General features: G+C 49.8%; 1 protein-coding gene across 6 annotated transcripts in view; it reads right to left on the minus strand.

Moving 5' to 3' along the window:
* The window catches only part of ryr1b (ryanodine receptor 1b (skeletal)), a 233,601-nt gene that overhangs the window by 213,525 nt on the left and 812 nt on the right, over nt 1-19,264 (minus strand). The gene's annotated exons all lie outside the window — the stretch shown is intronic.

The raw sequence follows: 19,264 nt of genomic DNA on the forward strand, positions 1-19,264 counted from the left end.
GGTGAGACAGGAGACTCTGACAGGGTGAGACAGGAGACTCTAACAGGGTGAGACAGGAGACAGGAGATTCTGACAAGAGACAGGAGACAGGAGACTCTGACAGGAGACAGGAGACTCTGACAGGGTGAGACAGGAGACAGGAGACTCTTGAAGGCGTTCTGATGTACATCTAATTGGAGATTTATGTTTTACATCTGCAGAGTTGCAGAGGTGATGTCACTGCCAGAGGTGATGTCACTACCAGAGGTGATGTCACTGCCAGAGGTGACTGACAGGAGACAGGAGACAGGAGACAGGAGACTCTGACAGGGTGAGACAGGAGACTCTGACAGGGTGAAACAGGAGACTCTGACAGGGTGAGACAGGTGACAGGAGACACTGACAGGAGACAGGAGACAGGAGACTCTGACAGGGTGAGACAGGAGACAGGAGACTCTGACAGGGTGAGACAGGAGACTCTGACAGGGTGAGACAGGAGACTCTGACAGGGTGAGACAGGAGACTCTAACAGGGTGAGACAGGAGACAGGAGACTCTGACAAGAGACAGGAGACAGGAGACTCTGACAGGAGACAGGAGACTCTGACAGGGTGAGACAGGAGACAGGAGACTCTGACAGGAGACAGGAGACAGGAGACTCTGACAGGGTGAGACAGGAGACAGGAGACTCTGACAGGATACAGGAGACAGGAGACTCTGACAGGGTGAGACAGGAGACAGGAGACTCTGACAGGAGACAGGAGACTCTGACAGGGTGAGACAGGAGACAGGAGACTCTGACAGGGTGAGACAGGAGACTCTGACAGGGTGAGACAGGAGACTCTAACAGGGTGAGACAGGAGACAGGAGATTCTGACAAGAGACAGGAGACAGGAGACTCTGACAGGAGACAGGAGACTCTGACAGGGTGAGACAGGAGACAGGAGACTCTTGAAGGCGTTCTGATGTACATCTAATTGGAGATTTATGTTTTACATCTGCAGAGTTGCAGAGGTGATGTCACTACCAGAGGTGATGTCACTACCAGAGGTGATGTCACTGCCAGAGGTGATGTAGATATGTAGTAGGCTATGGAGTCCATAACCCTGGGTCTCGTCTCCTCTTCCCTGTTCTCCTGAACATGACTTTATAATAAAGGTGTTTTAATGTCATGGAGATATTCAGTGCTCCCTATGATACCCTGGTCTCCACTGTGACGTCATAATGTGTCAGAGTTCTCCTGAACACGCCTCTACAGTATGAAGACACCTATAATATTGATCCTGCTCCTCAGAGTTCTCCAAACCTCCTCTCCTCTCCCTTTCCCTCCCCTCACCTCTCCTCCTCTCCTCTTCTCTCCTCCCCTCCTCCCTTTCCCTCCCCTAACCTCCTCTCCTCTCCTCTCCTCTCCTCTCCCTTTCCCTCCCCTCACCTCCTCTCCCATCCCTCCCCTCACCTCCTCTCATCTCCCTTTCCCTCACCTCCTCTCCCTTTCCCTCACCTCCTCTCCTCTCCCTTTCCCTCCCCTCACCTCCTCTCCCTTTCCCTCCCCTCACCTCCTCTCCTCTCCCTTTCCCTCCCATTACCTCCTCTCTCCTCGCTTTCCCTCCCCTTACCTCATCTCTCCTCGCTTTCCCTCCCCTCCTCTTCCCTCCCCCCTCTTTCCCTCCCTTTCCCTCCCCTAACCTCTCCTCCTCTCCTCTTCTCTCCTCCCCTCCTCCCCCTCCATTTCCCTCCCCTAACCTCCTCTCCTCTCCTCTCCTCTCCTCTCCTCTCCTCTCCTCTCCTCTCCTCTCCCCTCCCCTTCCCTCCCCTCCCCTCCCCTAACCTTTTCTCCCCTACCTCTCCTCTCTGCCTCTGTTGAATTTAACTGGATTGATCTAATATAGTTATAAGCCACCCATCCTCCTTCTCTAAGTTTTGATTGAAGTCCGCCATAGTCTTTGGAGTCACACAGAACACACTGTCTGTCTGTCTGTCTGTCTGCCTGTCTGCCTGTCTGCCTGTCTGTCTGCCTGTCTGTCTGTCTGTCTGTCTGTCTGTCTGCCTGTCTGCCTGTCTGTCTGTCTGTCTGTCTGTCTGTCTGTCTGTCTGTCTGTCTGTCTGTCTGTCTGTCTGTCTGTCTGTTTGTCTGTCTGTCTGTCTGTCTGTGTGGACGACATTCTGTTGGTCCCCAGAAGGTCAAACGCTATTTCCAAGGCGTTTAGGTTTAAGGTGAGAATGAGGAAACGCAACAACGGCTGAGATACACACACACTCCACCACACCTCTAATGAGTTGCTGCTATCTGGGCCAGGTCAACCTGACCTCAGTGATGACAATAGACTGTTCCTCTAGTTTTAGAGTTTGCTGAATGACCGCACCTCTAGTTCTAGAGTCTGCTGAATGAACACACCTCTGTTCTAGAGTCTGCTGAATGACCACACCTCTAGTTTTAGAGTCTGCTGAATGACCACACCTCTAGTTCTAGAGTCTGCTGAATGAACGCACCTCTGTTCTAGAGTCTGCTGAATGACCACACCTCTAGTTCTAGAGTCTGCTGAATGACCGCACCTCTAGAGTCTGCTGAATGAACGCACCTCTGTTCTAGAGTCTGCTGAATGACAGCACCTCTAGTTCTAGAGTTTGCTGAATGACCGCACCTCTAGTCCTAGAGTCTGCTGAATGACCACATATCTAGAGTCTGCTGAATGACAGCACCTCTAGAGTCTGCTGAATGACCGCACCTCTAGAGTCTGCTGAATGACCGCACCTCTAGAGTCTGCTGAATGACAGCACCTCTAGAGTCTGCTGAATGAATGCACCTCTAGAGTCTGCTGAATGACCGCACCTCTAGAGTCTGCTGAATGATCGCACCTCTAGAGTCTGCTGAATGACGGCACCTCTAGAGTCTGCTGAATGACCGCACCTCTAGAGTCTGCTGAATGACCAAACCTCGAGTTCTAGAGTCTGCTGAGTGACCACACCTCTAGTTCTAGAGTCTGCTGAATGACCACACCTCTAGTTCTAGAGTCTGCTGAATGACCACACCTCTAGAGTCTGCTGAATGACAGCACCTCTAGAGTCTGCTGAATGAACGCACCTCTAGAGTCTGCTGAATGACCGCACCTCTAGAGTCTGCTGAATGACAGCACCTCTAGAGTCTGCTGAATGAATGCACCTCTAGAGTCTGCTGAATGACCGCACCTCTAGAGTCTGCTGAATGATCGCACCTCTAGAGTCTGCTGAATGACGGCACCTCTAGAGTCTGCTGAATGACCGCACCTCTAGAGTCTGCTGAATGACCAAACCTCGAGTTCTAGAGTCTGCTGAGTGACCACACCTCTAGTTCTAGAGTCTGCTGAATGACCACACCTCTAGTTCTAGAGTCTGCTGAATGACCACACCTCTAGAGTCTGCTGAATGACAGCACCTCTAGAGTCTGCTGAATGAACGCACCTCTAGAGTCTGCTGAATGACCACACCTCTAGTTCTAGGGTCTGCTGAATGACCGCACCTCTAGAGTCTGCTGAATGACCGAACCTCAAGTTCTAGAGTCTGCTGAGTGACCACACCTCTAGTTCTAGAGTCTGCTGAATGACCACATCTCTAGTTCTAGAGTCTGCTGAATGACCACACCTCTAGTTCTAGAGTCTGCTGAATGACCACACCTCTAGAGTCTGCTGAATGACAGCACCTCTAGAGTCTGCTGAATGATCGCACCTCTAGTGTCTGCTGAATGACAGCACCTCTAGAGTCTGCTGAATGACCGCACCTCTAGAGTCTGCTGAATGAACGCACCTCTGTTCTAGAGTCTGCTGAATGACCACACCTCTAGTTCTAGAGTCTGCTGAATGACAGCACCTCTAGTTCTAGAGTCTGCTGAGTGACCACACCTCTAGTTCTAGAGTCTGCTGAATGACCACATCTCTAGTTCTAGAGTCTGCTGAATGATCGCTCCTCTAGAGTCTGCTGAATGACCGCACCTCTAGAGTCTGCTGAATGATCGCACCTCTAGAGTCTGCTGAATGACCGAACCTCGAGTTCTAGAGTCTGCTGAATGACCGCACCTCTAGTTCTAGAGTCTGCTGAATGACCGCACCTCTAGAGTCTGCTGAATGATCGCACCTCTAGTGTCTGCTGAATGAACGCACCTCTGTTCTAGAGTCTGCTGAATGACCACACCTCTAGTTCTAGAGTCTGCTGAATGACAGCACCTCTAGTTCTAGAGTCTGCTGAATGATCGCACCTCTAGAGTCTGCTGAATGATCGCACCTCTAGAGTCTTCTTAATGACAGCACCTCTAGAGTCTGCTGAATGACCGCACATCTAGTCTGCTGAATGACCACACCTCTAGAGTCTGCTGAATGAATGCACCTCTAGAGTCTGCTGAATGACCGAACCTCGAGTTCTAGAGTCTGCTGAATGACCGCACCTCTAGTTCTAGAGTCTGCTGAATGATCGCACCTCTAGTCTGCTGAATGACAGCACCTCTATTCTGCTGAATGACAGCACCTCTAGAGTCTGCTGAATGACAGCACCTCTAGAGTCTGCTGAATGACAGCACCTCTAGAGTCTGCTGAATGACCGCACCTCTAGAGTCTGCTGAATGACCGAACCTCGAGTTCTAGAGTCTGCTGAGTGACCACACCTCTAGTTCTAGAGTCTGCTGAATGACCACACCTCTAGTTCTAGAGTCTGCTGAATGACCACACCTCTAGAGTCTGCTGAATGACAGCACCTCTAGAGTCTGCTGAATGAACGCACCACTAGAGTCTGCTGAATGACCACACCTCTAGTTCTAGGGTCTGCTGAATGACCGCACCTTTAGAGTCTGCTGAGTGACCACACCTCTAGTTCTAGAGTCTGCTGAATGACCACATCTCTAGTTCTAGAGTCTGCTGAATGATCGCTCCTCTAGAGTCTGCTGAATGACCGCACCTCTAGAGTCTGCTGAATGATCGCACCTCTAGAGTCTGGTGAATGACAGCACGTCTAGAGTCTGCTGAATGACCGCACCTCTAGAGTCTGCTGAATGAACGCACCTCTGTTCTAGAGTCTGCTGAATGACCACACCTTTAGTTCTAGAGTCTGCTGAATGACCACATCTCTAGTTCTAGAGTCTGCTGAATGACCGCACATCTAGTCTGCTGAATGACCACATCTCTAGTTCTAGAGTCTGCTGAATGACCGCACATCTAGTCTGCTGAATGACCACACCTCTAGAGTCTGCTGAATGAACGCACCTCTAGAGTCTGCTGAATGACCGAACCTCTAGAGTCTGCTGAATGACCGCACCTCTAGAGTCTGCTGAATGACCACACTTCTAGAGTCTGCTGAATGAACACACCTCTAGAGTCTGCTGAATGACCGCACCTCTAGAGTCTGCTGAATGACCAAACCTCGAGTTCTAGAGTCTGCTGAGTGACCACACCTCTAGTTCTAGAGTCTGCTGAATGACAACACCTCTAGTTCTAGAGTCTGCTGAATGACCACATCTCTAGTTCTAGAGTCTGCTGAATGATCGCTCCTCTAGAGTCTGCTGAATGACCGCACCTCTAGAGTCTGCTGAATGATCGCACCTCTAGAGTCTGCTGAATGACAGCACCTCTAGAGTCTGCTGAATGACCGCACCTCTAGAGTCTGCTGAATGAACGCACCTCTGTTCTAGAGTCTGCTGAATGACCACACCTCTAGTTCTAGAGTCTGCTGAATGACAGCACCTCTAGTTCTAGAGTCTGCTGAATGATCGCACCTCTAGAGTCTGCTGAATAATCGCACCTCTAGAGTCTGCTTAATGACAGCACCTCTAGAGTCTGCTGAATGACCGCACATCTAGTCTGCTGAATGACCACACCTCTAGAGTCTGCTGAATGAATGCACCTCTAGAGTCTGCTGAATGACCGCACCTCTAGAGTCTGCTGAATGACCAAACCTCTAGAGTCTGCTGAATGACCAAACCTCTAGAGTCTGCTGAATGAACGCACCTCTAGAGTCTGCTGAATGACCACACCTCTAGTTCAAGAGTCTGCTGAATGACCGCACCTCGAGTTCTAGAGTCTGCTGAATGACCACAGCTCTAGTTCTAGAGTCTGCTGAATGACCACACCTCTAGTTCTAGAGTCTGCTGAATGACCGCACCTAAAGTTCTAGAGTCTGCTGAATGACCACATATCTAGAGTCTGCTGAATGACAGCACCTCTAGAGTCTGCTGAATGACCGCATCTCTAGTTCTAGAGTCTGCTGAATGATCGCTCCTCTAGAGTCTGCTGAATGACCGCACCTCTAGAGTCTGCTGAATGATCGCACCTCTAGAGTCTGGTGAATGACAGCACGTCTAGAGTCTGCTGAATGACCGCACCTCTAGAGTCTGCTGAATGAACGCACCTCTGTTCTAGAGTCTGCTGAATGACCACACCTTTAGTTCTAGAGTCTGCTGAATGACCACATCTCTAGTTCTAGAGTCTGCTGAATGACCGCACATCTAGTCTGCTGAATGACCACATCTCTAGTTCTAGAGTCTGCTGAATGACCGCACATCTAGTCTGCTGAATGACCACACCTCTAGAGTCTGCTGAATGAACGCACCTCTAGAGTCTGCTGAATGACCGAACCTCTAGAGTCTGCTGAATGACCGCACCTCTAGAGTCTGCTGAATGACCACACTTCTAGAGTCTGCTGAATGAACACACCTCTAGAGTCTGCTGAATGACCGCACCTCTAGAGTCTGCTGAATGACCAAACCTCGAGTTCTAGAGTCTGCTGAGTGACCACACCTCTAGTTCTAGAGTCTGCTGAATGACAACACCTCTAGTTCTAGAGTCTGCTGAATGACCACATCTCTAGTTCTAGAGTCTGCTGAATGATCGCTCCTCTAGAGTCTGCTGAATGACCGCACCTCTAGAGTCTGCTGAATGATCGCACCTCTAGAGTCTGCTGAATGACAGCACCTCTAGAGTCTGCTGAATGACCGCACCTCTAGAGTCTGCTGAATGAACGCACCTCTGTTCTAGAGTCTGCTGAATGACCACACCTCTAGTTCTAGAGTCTGCTGAATGACAGCACCTCTAGTTCTAGAGTCTGCTGAATGATCGCACCTCTAGAGTCTGCTGAATAATCGCACCTCTAGAGTCTGCTTAATGACAGCACCTCTAGAGTCTGCTGAATGACCGCACATCTAGTCTGCTGAATGACCACACCTCTAGAGTCTGCTGAATGAATGCACCTCTAGAGTCTGCTGAATGACCGCACCTCTAGAGTCTGCTGAATGACCAAACCTCTAGAGTCTGCTGAATGACCAAACCTCTAGAGTCTGCTGAATGAACGCACCTCTAGAGTCTGCTGAATGACCACACCTCTAGTTCAAGAGTCTGCTGAATGACCGCACCTCGAGTTCTAGAGTCTGCTGAATGACCACAGCTCTAGTTCTAGAGTCTGCTGAATGACCACACCTCTAGTTCTAGAGTCTGCTGAATGACCGCACCTAAAGTTCTAGAGTCTGCTGAATGACCACATATCTAGAGTCTGCTGAATGACAGCACCTCTAGAGTCTGCTGAATGACCGCATCTCTAGTTCTAGAGTCTGCTGAATGACCGCACCTCTAGAGTTTGCTGAATGACAGCACCTCTAGAGTCTGCTGAATGACCGCACCTCTAGAGTCTGCTGAATGAACGCACCTCTGTTCTAGAGTCTGCTGAATGACCACACCTCTAGTTCTAGAGTCTGCTGAATGACAGCACCTCTAGTTCTAGAGTCTGCTGAATGATCGCACCTCTAGAGTCTGCTGAAAGATCGCACCTCTAGAGTCTGCTGAATGACAGCACCTCTAGAGTCTGCTGAATGACCGCACATCTAGTCTGCTGAATGACCACACCTCTAGAGTCTGCTGAATGAACGCACCTCTAGAGTCTGCTGAATGACCGAACCTCTAGAGTCTGCTGAATGACCGCACCTCTAGAGTCTGCTGAATGACCACACTTCTAGAGTCTGCTGAATGACCGCACCTCTAGAGTCTGCTGAATGACCAAACCTCGAGTTCTAGAGTCTGCTGAGTGACCACACCTCTAGTTCTAGAGTCTGCTGAATGACCACACCTCTAGTTCTAGAGTCTGCTGAATGACCACACCTCTAGAGTCTGCTGAATGACAGCACCTCTAGAGTCTGCTGAATGAACGCACCTCTAGAGTCTGCTGAATGACCACACCTCTAGTTCTAGGGTCTGCTGAATGACCGCACCTCTAGAGTCTGCTGAATGACCGAACCTCAAGTTCTAGAGTCTGCTGAGTGACCACACCTCTAGTTCTAGAGTCTGCTGAATGACCACATCTCTAGTTCTAGAGTCTGCTGAATGACCGCACCTCTAGAGTCTGCTGAAAGATCGCACCTCTAGAGTCTGCTGAATGACCACACATCTAGTCTGCTGAATGACCACACCTCTAGAGTCTGCTGAATGAACGCACCTCTAGAGTCTGCTGAATGACCGAACCTCTAGAGTCTGCTGAATGACCGAACCTCTAGAGTCTGCTGAATGACCGCACCTCTAGAGTCTGCTGATTGACCACACTTCTAGAGTCTGCTGAATGACCCCACTTCTAGAGTCTGCTGAATGACCAAACCTCGAGTTCTAGAGTCTGCTGAGTGACCACACCTCTAGTTCTAGAGTCTGCTGAATGACCACACCTCTAGTTCTAGAGTCTGCTGAATGACCACACCTCTAGAGTCTGCTGAATGACAGCACCTCTAGAGTCTGCTGAATGATCGCACCTCTAGTGTCTGCTGAATGACAGCACCTCTAGAGTCTGCTGAATGACCGCACCTCTAGAGTCTGCTGAATGAACGCACCTCTGTTCTAGAGTCTGCTGAATGACCACACCTCTAGTTCTAGAGTCTGCTGAATGACAGCACCTCTAGTTCTAGAGTCTGCTGAATGATCGCACCTCTAGAGTCTGCTGAATGATCGCACCTCTAGAGTCTTCTTAATGACAGCACCTCTAGAGTCTGCTGAATGACCGCACATCTAGTCTGCTGAATGACCACACCTCTAGAGTCTGCTGAATGAATGCACCTCTAGAGTCTGCTGAATGACCGCACCTCTAGAGTCTGCTGAATGACCAAACCTCTAGAGTCTGCTGAATGAACGCACCTCTAGAGTCTGCTGAATGACCACACCTCTAGTTCTAGAGTCTGCTGAATGACAGCACCTCTAGTTCTAGAGTCTGCTGAATGATCGCACCTCTAGAGTCTGCTGAATGATCGCACCTCTAGAGTCTTCTTAATGACAGCACCTCTAGAGTCTGCTGAATGACCGCACATCTAGTCTGCTGAATGACCACACCTCTAGAGTCTGCTGAATGAATGCACCTCTAGAGTCTGCTGAATGACCGCACCTCTAGAGTCTGCTGAATGACCAAACCTCTAGAGTCTGCTGAATGAACGCACCTCTAGAGTCTGCTGAATGACCACACCTCTAGTTCAAGAGTCTGCTGAATGACCGCACCTCGAGTTCTAGAGTCTGCTGAATGACCACAGCTCTAGTTCTAGAGTCTGCTGAATGACCACACCTCTAGTTCTAGAGTCTGCTGAATGACCACACCTAAAGTTCTAGAGTCTGCTGAATGACCACATATCTAGAGTCTGCTGAATGACCCCACCTCTAGAGTCTGCTGAATGACCAAACCTCGAGTTCTAGAGTCTGCTGAGTGACCACACCTCTAGTTCTAGAGTCTGCTGAATGACCACACCTCTAGTTCTAGAGTCTGCTGAATGACCACACCTCTAGAGTCTGCTGAATGACAGCACCTCTAGAGTCTGCTGAATGATCGCACCTCTAGTGTCTGCTGAATGACAGCACCTCTAGAGTCTGCTGAATGACCGCACCTCTAGAGTCTGCTGAATGAACGCACCTCTGTTCTAGAGTCTGCTGAATGACCACACCTCTAGTTCTAGAGTCTGCTGAATGACAGCACCTCTAGTTCTAGAGTCTGCTGAGTGACCACACCTCTAGTTCTAGAGTCTGCTGAATGACCACATCTCTAGTTCTAGAGTCTGCTGAATGATCGCTCCTCTAGAGTCTGCTGAATGACCGCACCTCTAGAGTCTGCTGAATGATCGCACCTCTAGTGTCTGCTGAATGACAGCACCTCTAGAGTCTGCTGAATGACCGCACCTCTAGAGTCTGCTGAATGAACGCACCTCTGTTCTAGAGTCTGCTGAATGACCACACCTCTAGTTCTAGAGTCTGCTGAATGACAGCACCTCTAGTTCTAGAGTCTGCTGAATGATCGCACCTCTAGAGTCTGCTGAATGATCGCACCTCTAGAGTCTTCTTAATGACAGCACCTCTAGAGTCTGCTGAATGACCGCACATCTAGTCTGCTGAATGACCACACCTCTAGAGTCTGCTGAATGAATGCACCTCTAGAGTCTGCTGAATGACCGCACCTCTAGAGTCTGCTGAATGACCAAACCTCTAGAGTCTGCTGAATGAACGCACCTCTAGAGTCTGCTGAATGACCACACCTCTAGTTCAAGAGTCTGCTGAATGACCGCACCTCGAGTTCTAGAGTCTGCTGAATGACCACAGCTCTAGTTCTAGAGTCTGCTGAATGACCACACCTCTAGTTCTAGAGTCTGCTGAATGACCACACCTAAAGTTCTAGAGTCTGCTGAATGACCACATATCTAGAGTCTGCTGAATGACAGCACCTCTAGAGTCTGCTGAATGACCGCATCTCTAGTTCTAGAGTCTGCTGAATGACCGCACCTCTAGAGTCTGCTGAATGACCGAACCTTGCGTTCTAGAGTCTGCTGAGTGACCACACCTCTAGTTCTAGAGTCTGCTGAATGACCACACCTATAGTACTAGAGTCTGCTGAATGACCACACCTCTACAGTCTGCTGAATGACAGCACCTCTAGAGTCTGCTGAATGACCGCATCTCTAGTTCTAGAGTCTGCTGAATGATCGCACCTCTAGAGTCTGCTGAATGAACGCACCTCTAGTTCTAGAGTCTGCGGAATGACAGCACCTCGAGTTCTAGAGTCTGCGGAATGACAGCACCTCTAGAGTCTGCTGAATGACCGCACCTCTAGAGTCTGCTGAATGATCGCACCTCTAGAGTCTGCTGAATGACTGCACCTCTAGTTCTAGAGTCTGCTGAATGACCACACCTCTAGTTCTAGAGTCTGCTGAATGACAGCACCTCTAGTTCTAGAGTCTGCTGAATGACAGCACCTCTAAAGTCTGCTGAATGACTGCACCTCTAGTTCTAGAGTCTGCTGAATGACCACACCTCTAGTTCTAGTCTGCTGAATGACCACATCTCTAGTTCTAGAGTCTGCTGAATGACCGCACCTCTAGAGTCTGCTGAATGACCATATCTCTAGTTCTAGAGTCTGCTGAATGACCGCACCTCTAGTTCTAGAGTCTGCTGAATGATCGCACCTCTAGTCTGCTGAATGACAGCACCTCTATTCTGCTGAATGACAGCACCTCTAGAGTCTGCTGAATGACAGCACCTCTAGAGTCTGCTGAATGACAGCACCTCTAGAGTCTGCTGAATGACCGCACCTCTAGAGTCTGCTGAGTTAACGCACCTCTAGAGTCTGCTGAATGACCACACCTCTAGTTCTAGAGTCTGCTGAATGACCGCACCTCTAGAGTCTGCTGAATGACCGCACCTCGAGTTCTAGAGTCTGCTGAATGACCACACCTCTAGTTCTAGTCTGCTGAATGACCACATCTCTAGTTCTAGAGTCTGCTGAATGACCGCACCTCTAGAGTCTGCTGAATGACCATATCTCTAGTTCTAGAGTCTGCTGAATGATCGCACCTCTAGTCTGCTGAATGACAGCACCTCTAGAGTCTGCTGAATGACAGCACCTCTAGAGTCTGCTGAATGACTGCACCTCTAGAGTCTGCTGAATGATCACACCTCTAGAGTCTGCTGAATGAACGCACCTCTAGTTCTAGAGTCTGCTGAATGACCACACCTCTAGTTCTAGTCTGCTGAATGACCACATCTCTAGTTCTAGAGTCTGCTGAATGACCGCACCTCTAGAGTCTGCTGAATGACCATATCTCTAGTTCTAGAGTCTGCTGAATGATCGCACCTCTAATCTGCTGAATGACAGCACCTCTAGAGTCTGCTGAATGACACCACCTCTAGAGTCTGCTGAATGACCGCACCTCTAGAGTCTGAATGACCGCACCTCTAGAGTCTGCTGAATGACCACACCTCTAGAGTCTGCTGAATGAACGCACCTCTAGAGTCTGCTGAATGACCTCACCTCTAGAGTCTGCTGAATGAACGCACCTCTAGTTCTAGAGTCTGCTGAATGACCGCATCACTAGTTCTAGAGTCCGCTGATGAACGCATATCTAGTTCTAGAGTCTGCTGGATGATCGCACCTCTAGAGTCTGCTGAATGAAAGTACCTCTAGAGTCTGCTGAATGAACGCACCTGTAGAGTCTGCTGAATGACCGCACCTCTAGTTCTAGAGTCTGCTGAATGACCACACCTCTAGTTCTAGAGTCTGTTGAATGACTGCACCTCGAGTTCTAGAGTCAGCTGAATGACCACACCTCTAGTTCTAGTCTGCTGAATGACCACATCACTAGTTCTAGAGTCTGCTGAATGACCGCACCTCTAGAGTCTGCTGAATGACCGCACCTCGAGTTCTAGAGTCTGCTGAATGACCACACCTTTAGTTCTAGTCTGCTGAATGACCACATCTCTAGTTCTAGAGTCTGCTGAATGACCGCACCTCTAGAGTCTGCTGAATGACCACATCTCTAGTTCTAGAGTCTGCTGAATGACCGCATCTCTAGTTCTAGAGTCTGCTGAATGATCGCACCTCTAGTGTCTGCTGAATGACAGCACCTCTAGAGTCTGCTGAATGAACGCACCTCTAGAGTCTGCTGAATGACACTCTGTCCAGCTTGATAACAGTCATTGATACGAATTCTACACAGTAAGGACACTATTTTTTAGCAGTTTTGTATGCCAAGGAAATAACAAATATATACAGTATAAGTACGGCCCTCGGGACCTCGGTGAAAACTGATTGCAGCCCGCGGGGCAACATTAGTTTGACACCCCTGTTATAGATGGTTATAGATGGTTATAGATGGTTATAGATGGTTATAGATGGTCATAGATGTTATAGATGGTTATAGATGGTCATAGATGGTTATAGATGGTTATAGATGGTTATAGATGATTATAGATGGTTATAGATGGTTATAGATGGTTATAGATGGTTATAGATGGTTATAGATGGTTATAGATGATTATAGATGGTCATAGATGGTCATAGATGGTTATAGATGGTTATAGATGGCAAGTCAGTCAGTCCCTAGAAAGCAGCCCCAACGCAACAGACAACTTTTAGGCAGGGGGAACAGAACTGTCTCTGCCTCTCTGTGTCTCTTTAACTCTCTGTCTTTCTGTGTCTCTGCCTCTCTGTGTCTCTGCCTCTCTGTGTCTCTGCCTCTCTGTGTCTCTGTAACTCTCTGTCTTTCTGTGTCTCTGTCTTTCTGTGTCTCTGCCTCTCTGTGTCTCTGCCTCTCTGTGTCTCTGCCTCTCTGTGTCTCTGTAACTCTCTGTCTTTCTGTGTCTCTGTCTTTCTGTGTCTCTGCCTCTCTGTGTCTCTGCCTCTCTGTGTCTCTGCCTCTCTGTGTCTCTGCCTCTCTGTGTCTCTGTAACTCTCTGTCTTTCTGTGTCTCTGTAACTCTCTGTGTATCTGCCTCTCTGCCTCTCTGTAACTCTGCCTCTCTGTGTCTCTGCCTCTCTGTGTCTCTGTAACTCTCTGCCTCTCTGTGTCTCTGTAACTCTCTGCCTCTCTGTGTCTCTGCCTCTCTGTGTCTCTGCCTCTCTGTGTCTCTGTAACTCTCTGTGTCTCTGCCTCTCTGCCTCTCTGTGTCTCTGTAACTCTCTGTCTTTCTGTGTCTCTGCCTCTCTGTGTCTCTGCCTCTCTGTGTCTCTGCCTCTCTGTGTCTCTGCCTCTCTGTGTCTCTGTAACTCTCTGTCTTTCTGTGTCTCTGTCTTTCTGTGTCTCTGCCTCTCTGTGTCTCTGCCTCTCTGTGTCTCTGCCTCTCTGTGTCTCTGTCTTTCTGTGTCTCTGTAACTCTCTGCCTCTCTGTGTCTCTGCCTCTCTGTATCTCTGTAACTCTCTGCCTCTCTGTAACTCTCTGCCTCTCTGTGTCTCTGCCTCTCTGTGTTTCTGCCTCTCTGTGTCTCTGTAATTCTCTGTCTTTCTGTGCCTTCAGAAAAGTATTTTCGTACCCATTTGATTTATTCCATGTTTTGTTGTGTAACAGGCCGAATTCAAAATGGATGAAATAGATTGGTTTTTATCACCTATCTGTACACAATATCCTATAATGACTAAGGATCGACGGGACAGTTGTATATCATTCAGCACGTTAAGTGAAGGTCGCAGATTTTAGAGAAACAACAGATGTCGGTACATATAACTGTCTCATACCCTCGTTAGTCCCTACCCTCCTAGTCCCTACCCTCCCAGGCCCTACCCTCCTAGTCCCTACCCTCCCAGTCCCTACCCTCCTAGTCCCTACCCTCCTAGTCCCTACCCTCCCAGTCCCTACCCTCCTAGTCCCTACCCTCCTAGTCCCTACCCTCCTAGTCCCTACCCTCCCAGTCCCTACCCTCCTAGTCCCTACCCTCCTAGTCCCTACCCTCCTAGTCCCTACCCTCCCAGTCCCAAATCCTACCCTCCCAGTCCCAAATCCTACCCTCCCAGTCCCTACCCTCCCAGTCCCTACCCTCCTAGTCCCTACCCTCCCAGTCCCTACCCTCCCAGTCCCTACCCTCCTAGTCCCTACCCTCCCAGTCCCTACCCTCCTAGTCCCTACCCTCCCAGTCCCTACCCTCCCAGTCCCTACCCTCCTAGTCCCTACCGTCCTAGTCCCTACCCTCCCAGTCCCTACCCTCCTAGTCCCTACCCTCCCAGTCCCTACCCTCCTAGTCCCTACCCTCCTAGTCCCTACCGTCCTAGTCCCTACCCTCCCAGTCCCAAATCCTACCCTCCCAGTCCCAAATCCTACCCTCCCAGTCCCTACCCTCCTAGTCCCTACCCTCCTAGTCCCTACCCTCCCAGTCCCTACCCTCCTAGTCCCTACCCTCCTAGTCCCTACCCTCCTAGTCCCTACCCTCCCAGTCCCTACCCTCCTAGTCCCTACCCTCATAGTCCCTACCCTCCTAGTCCCTACCCTCCCAGTCCCAAATCCTACCCTCCCAGTCCCTACCCTCATAGTTCCTACCCACCTAGTCCCTACCCTCCCAGTCCCTACCCTCCTAGTCCCTACCCTCCCAGTCCCTACCCTCCCAGTCCCTACCCTCCTAGTCCCTACCCTCCCAGTCCCTACCCTCCTAGTCCCTACCCTCCTAGTCCCTACCCTCCTAGTCCCTACCCTCCCAGTCCCTACCCTCCTAGTCCCTACCCTCCTAGTCCCTACCCTCCCAGTCCCTACCCTCCTAGTCCCTACCCTCCCAGTCCCTACCCTCCTAGTCCCTACCCTCCTAGTCCCTACCCTCCCAGTCCCTACCCTCCTAGTCCCTACCCTCCTAGTCCCTAAACTCCCAGTCCCTACCCTCCTAGTCCCTTCCCTCCTAGTCCCTACCCTCCTAGTCCCTACCCTCCCAGTCCCTACCCTCCTAGTCCCTACCCTCATAGTCCCTACCCTCCCAGTCCCTACCCTCCTAGTCCCTACCCTCCTAGTCCCTACCCTCCTAGTCCCTACCCTCCCAGTCCCTACCCTCCTAGTCCCTACCCTCCCAGTCCCTACCCTCCTAGTTCCTACCCTCCTAGTCCCTACCCTCCCAGCCCCTACCCTCCTAGTCCCTACCCTCCCAGTCCCTACCCTCCCAGTCCCTACCCTCCTAGTCCCTACCCTCCCAGTCCCTACCCTCCTAGTCCCTACCCTCCTAGTCCCTACCCTCCCAGTCCCTACCCTCCTAGTCCCTACCCTCCTAGTCCCTACCCTCCTAGTCCCTACCCTCCCAGTCCCTACCCTCCTAGTCCCTACCCTCCCAGTCCCTACCCTCCTAGTCCCTACCCTCCTAGTCCCTACCCTCCTAGTCCCTACCCTCCCAGTCCCTACCCTCCTAGTCCCTACCCTACTAGTCCCTACCCTCCTAGTCCCTACCCTCCCAGTCCCTACCCTCCTAGTCCCTACCCTCATAGTCCCTACCCTCCCAGTCCCTACCCTCCTAGTCCCTACCCTCCTAGTCCCTACCCTCCTAGTCCCTACCCTCCCAGTCCCTACCCTCCTAGTCCCTACCCTCCTAGTCCCTACCCTCCCAGTCCCTACCCTCCTAGTCCCTACCCTCCCAGTCCCTACCCTCCTAGTCCCTACCGTCCTAGTCCCTACCCTCCCAGTCCCTACCCTCCTAGTCCCTACCCTCCCAGTCCCTACCCTCCTAGTCCCTACCCTCCTAGTCCCTACCCTCCCAGTCCCTACCCTCCTAGTCCCTACCCTCCTAGTCCCTACCCTCCCAGTCCCTACACTCCTAGTCCCTACCCTCCTAGTCCCTACCCTCCTAGTCCCTACCCTCCTAGTCCCTACCCTCCCAGTCCCTACCCTCCTAGTCCCTACCCTCCCAGTCCCTACCCTCCTAGTCCCTACACTCCTAGTCCCTACCCTCCTAGTCCCTACCCTCCTAGTCCCTACCCTCCCAGTCCCTACCCTCCTAGTCCCTACCCTCATAGTCCCTACCCTCCCAGTCCCTACCCTCTTAGTCCCTACCCTCCTAGTCCCTACCCTCCTAGTGCCTACCCTCCCAGTCCCTACCCTCCTAGTCCCTACCCTCATAGTCCCTACCCTCCCAGTCCCTACCCTCATAGTCCCTACCCTCCCAGTCCCTACCCTCCTAGTCCCTGCCCTCCCAGTCCCAAATCCGACCCTCCCAGTCCCAAATCCTATCCTCCCAGTCCCTACCCTCCTAGTCCCTACCCTCCCAGTCCCAAATCCTACCCTCCCAGTCCCAAATCCTATCCTCCCAGTCCCTACCCTCCTAGTCCCTACCCTCCCAGTCCAAAATCCTATCCTCCCAGTCCCAAATCCTACCCTCCCAGTCCCAAATCCTACCCTCCTAGTCCCTACCCTCCTAGTCCCTACCCTCCCAGTCCCAAATCCTACCCTCCCAGTCCCAAATCCTATCCTCCCAGTCCCTACCCTCCTAGTCCCTACCCTCCCAGTCCCAAATCCGACCCTCCCAGTCCCAAATCCTATCCTCCCAGTCCCTACCCTCCTAGTCCCTACCCTCCCAGTCCCAAATTCTACCCTCCCAGTCCCAAATCCTATCCTCCCAGTCCCTACCCTCCTAGTCCCTACCCTCCCAGTCCCAAATCCTATCCTCCCAGTCCCAAATCCTACCCTCCCAGTCCCAAATCCTACCCTCCTAGTCCCTACCCTCATAGTCCCTACCCTCCCAGTCCCAAATCCTACCCTCCCAGTCCCAAATCCTATCCTCCCAGTCCCTACCCTCCTAGTCCCTACCCTCCCAGTCCCAAATCCTACCCTCCCAGTCCCAAATCCTATCCTCCCAGTCCCTACCCTCCTAGTCCCTACCCTCCCAGTCCCAAATCCTATCCTCCCAGTCCCAAATCCTACCCTCCCAGTCCCAAATCCTACCCTCCCAGTCCCAAATCCTACCCTCCCAGTCCCAAATCCTACCCTCCCAGTCCCAACCCTCCTATGTCACAATAAAACATGTATTTTTTGACAGGCTCAGCTCTCCTTTCCTGGGGTATAAATAGATAATGATGCCAACAGATGCACCGGGCGCTGTCTGTACACAGACACACACACACACACACACACTCACACAAACTCACACACGTGGACACAAATACATGCACACGCAGAACCCCACCACCACCCACATACCCTGAAACCACCAGAACATTCTGGAAGCAACAAAATTAGCACAAAAAATATATATAATAGCCTACCTGACGGTGCCACTTACAAAATCTACACACTGATCTACACACTGATCTACACACTGATCTACACACTGATCTACACACTGATCTACACACTGATCTACACACTGATCTACACACTGATCTACACACTGATCTATACACTGATCTACGCACTGTCGGGTAACCTAACTACGCTGAACATACAGATCATTTTAAGTCTATGAACCACTAAAATAACAGATCATTTTAAGTCTGTGAACCACCTAAAATAACAGATCATTTTAAGTCTATGAACCATCTAAAATAACAGATAATTTTAAGTCTGTGAACCACTATAGTAACAGATAATTTTAAGTTTATGAACCACTAAAATAACAGATCATTTTAAGTCTATGAACCACTAAAATAACAGATCATTTTAAGTCTATGAACCACTAAAATAACAGATCATTTTAAGTTTATGAACCACTAAAATAACAGATAATTTTAAGTCTATGAACCACTAAAATAACAGATCATTTTAAGTCTATGAACCACTAAAATAACAGATCGTTTTAAGTCTGTGAACCACCTAAAATAACAGATCGTTTTAAGTCTGTGAACCACTATAGTAACAGATCATTTTAAGTTTATGAACCACTAAAATAACAGATCATTTTAAGTTTATGAACCACTAAAATAACAGATCATTTTAAGTCTGTGAACCACTAAAATAACAGATCATTTTAAGTCTATGAACCATCTAAAATAACAGATTGTTTTAAGTCTGTGAACCACTTTAGCAACAGATCATTTTAAGTTTATGAACCACTATAGTAACAGATCATTTTAAGTCTATGAACCACTAAAATAACAGATCATTTTAAGTCTGTGAACCACTATAGTAACAGATCATTTTAAGTCTATGAACCACCTAAAATAACAGATTGATTTAAGTCTATGAACCACTATAGTAACGGTGTGTCAGTGATCATGTCACATTGAAGACATCCACCCAGAGCCAGGCTCAGCCAGTGATAATCAGGTCAGGACACTAAAATAGTCAACTAAATTCAGAAGGGAAGGGAAGGAGGCCGCATGGCTGGTAAAACTGCTACCAATCAAATTTATTTATAAAAGCCTTCTTACATGAGCTGATGTCACAAAGTGCTGCTGTACAGAGGCTAACAAGACTGAAATATCTCTGCCAGTACAGCAACATTTATTAAAACCAGGAAACAGAAGAGAGAGCCATCTGATATTGATATAGAGAAGCGGGCAGAGTAGTTTCAACAACAGCTTAGAAAATCAACTGTCTCTGAATCACCATGTTCAGGCCACTGTAGAGCAGATAGTGATCTGAAGCCCTGGGACAA

This window comes from Oncorhynchus mykiss, chromosome 24 (genome assembly GCF_013265735.2).
Source record: "Oncorhynchus mykiss isolate Arlee chromosome 24, USDA_OmykA_1.1, whole genome shotgun sequence".
NCBI classification, from domain to species: Eukaryota; Metazoa; Chordata; class Actinopteri; order Salmoniformes; family Salmonidae; genus Oncorhynchus; species Oncorhynchus mykiss.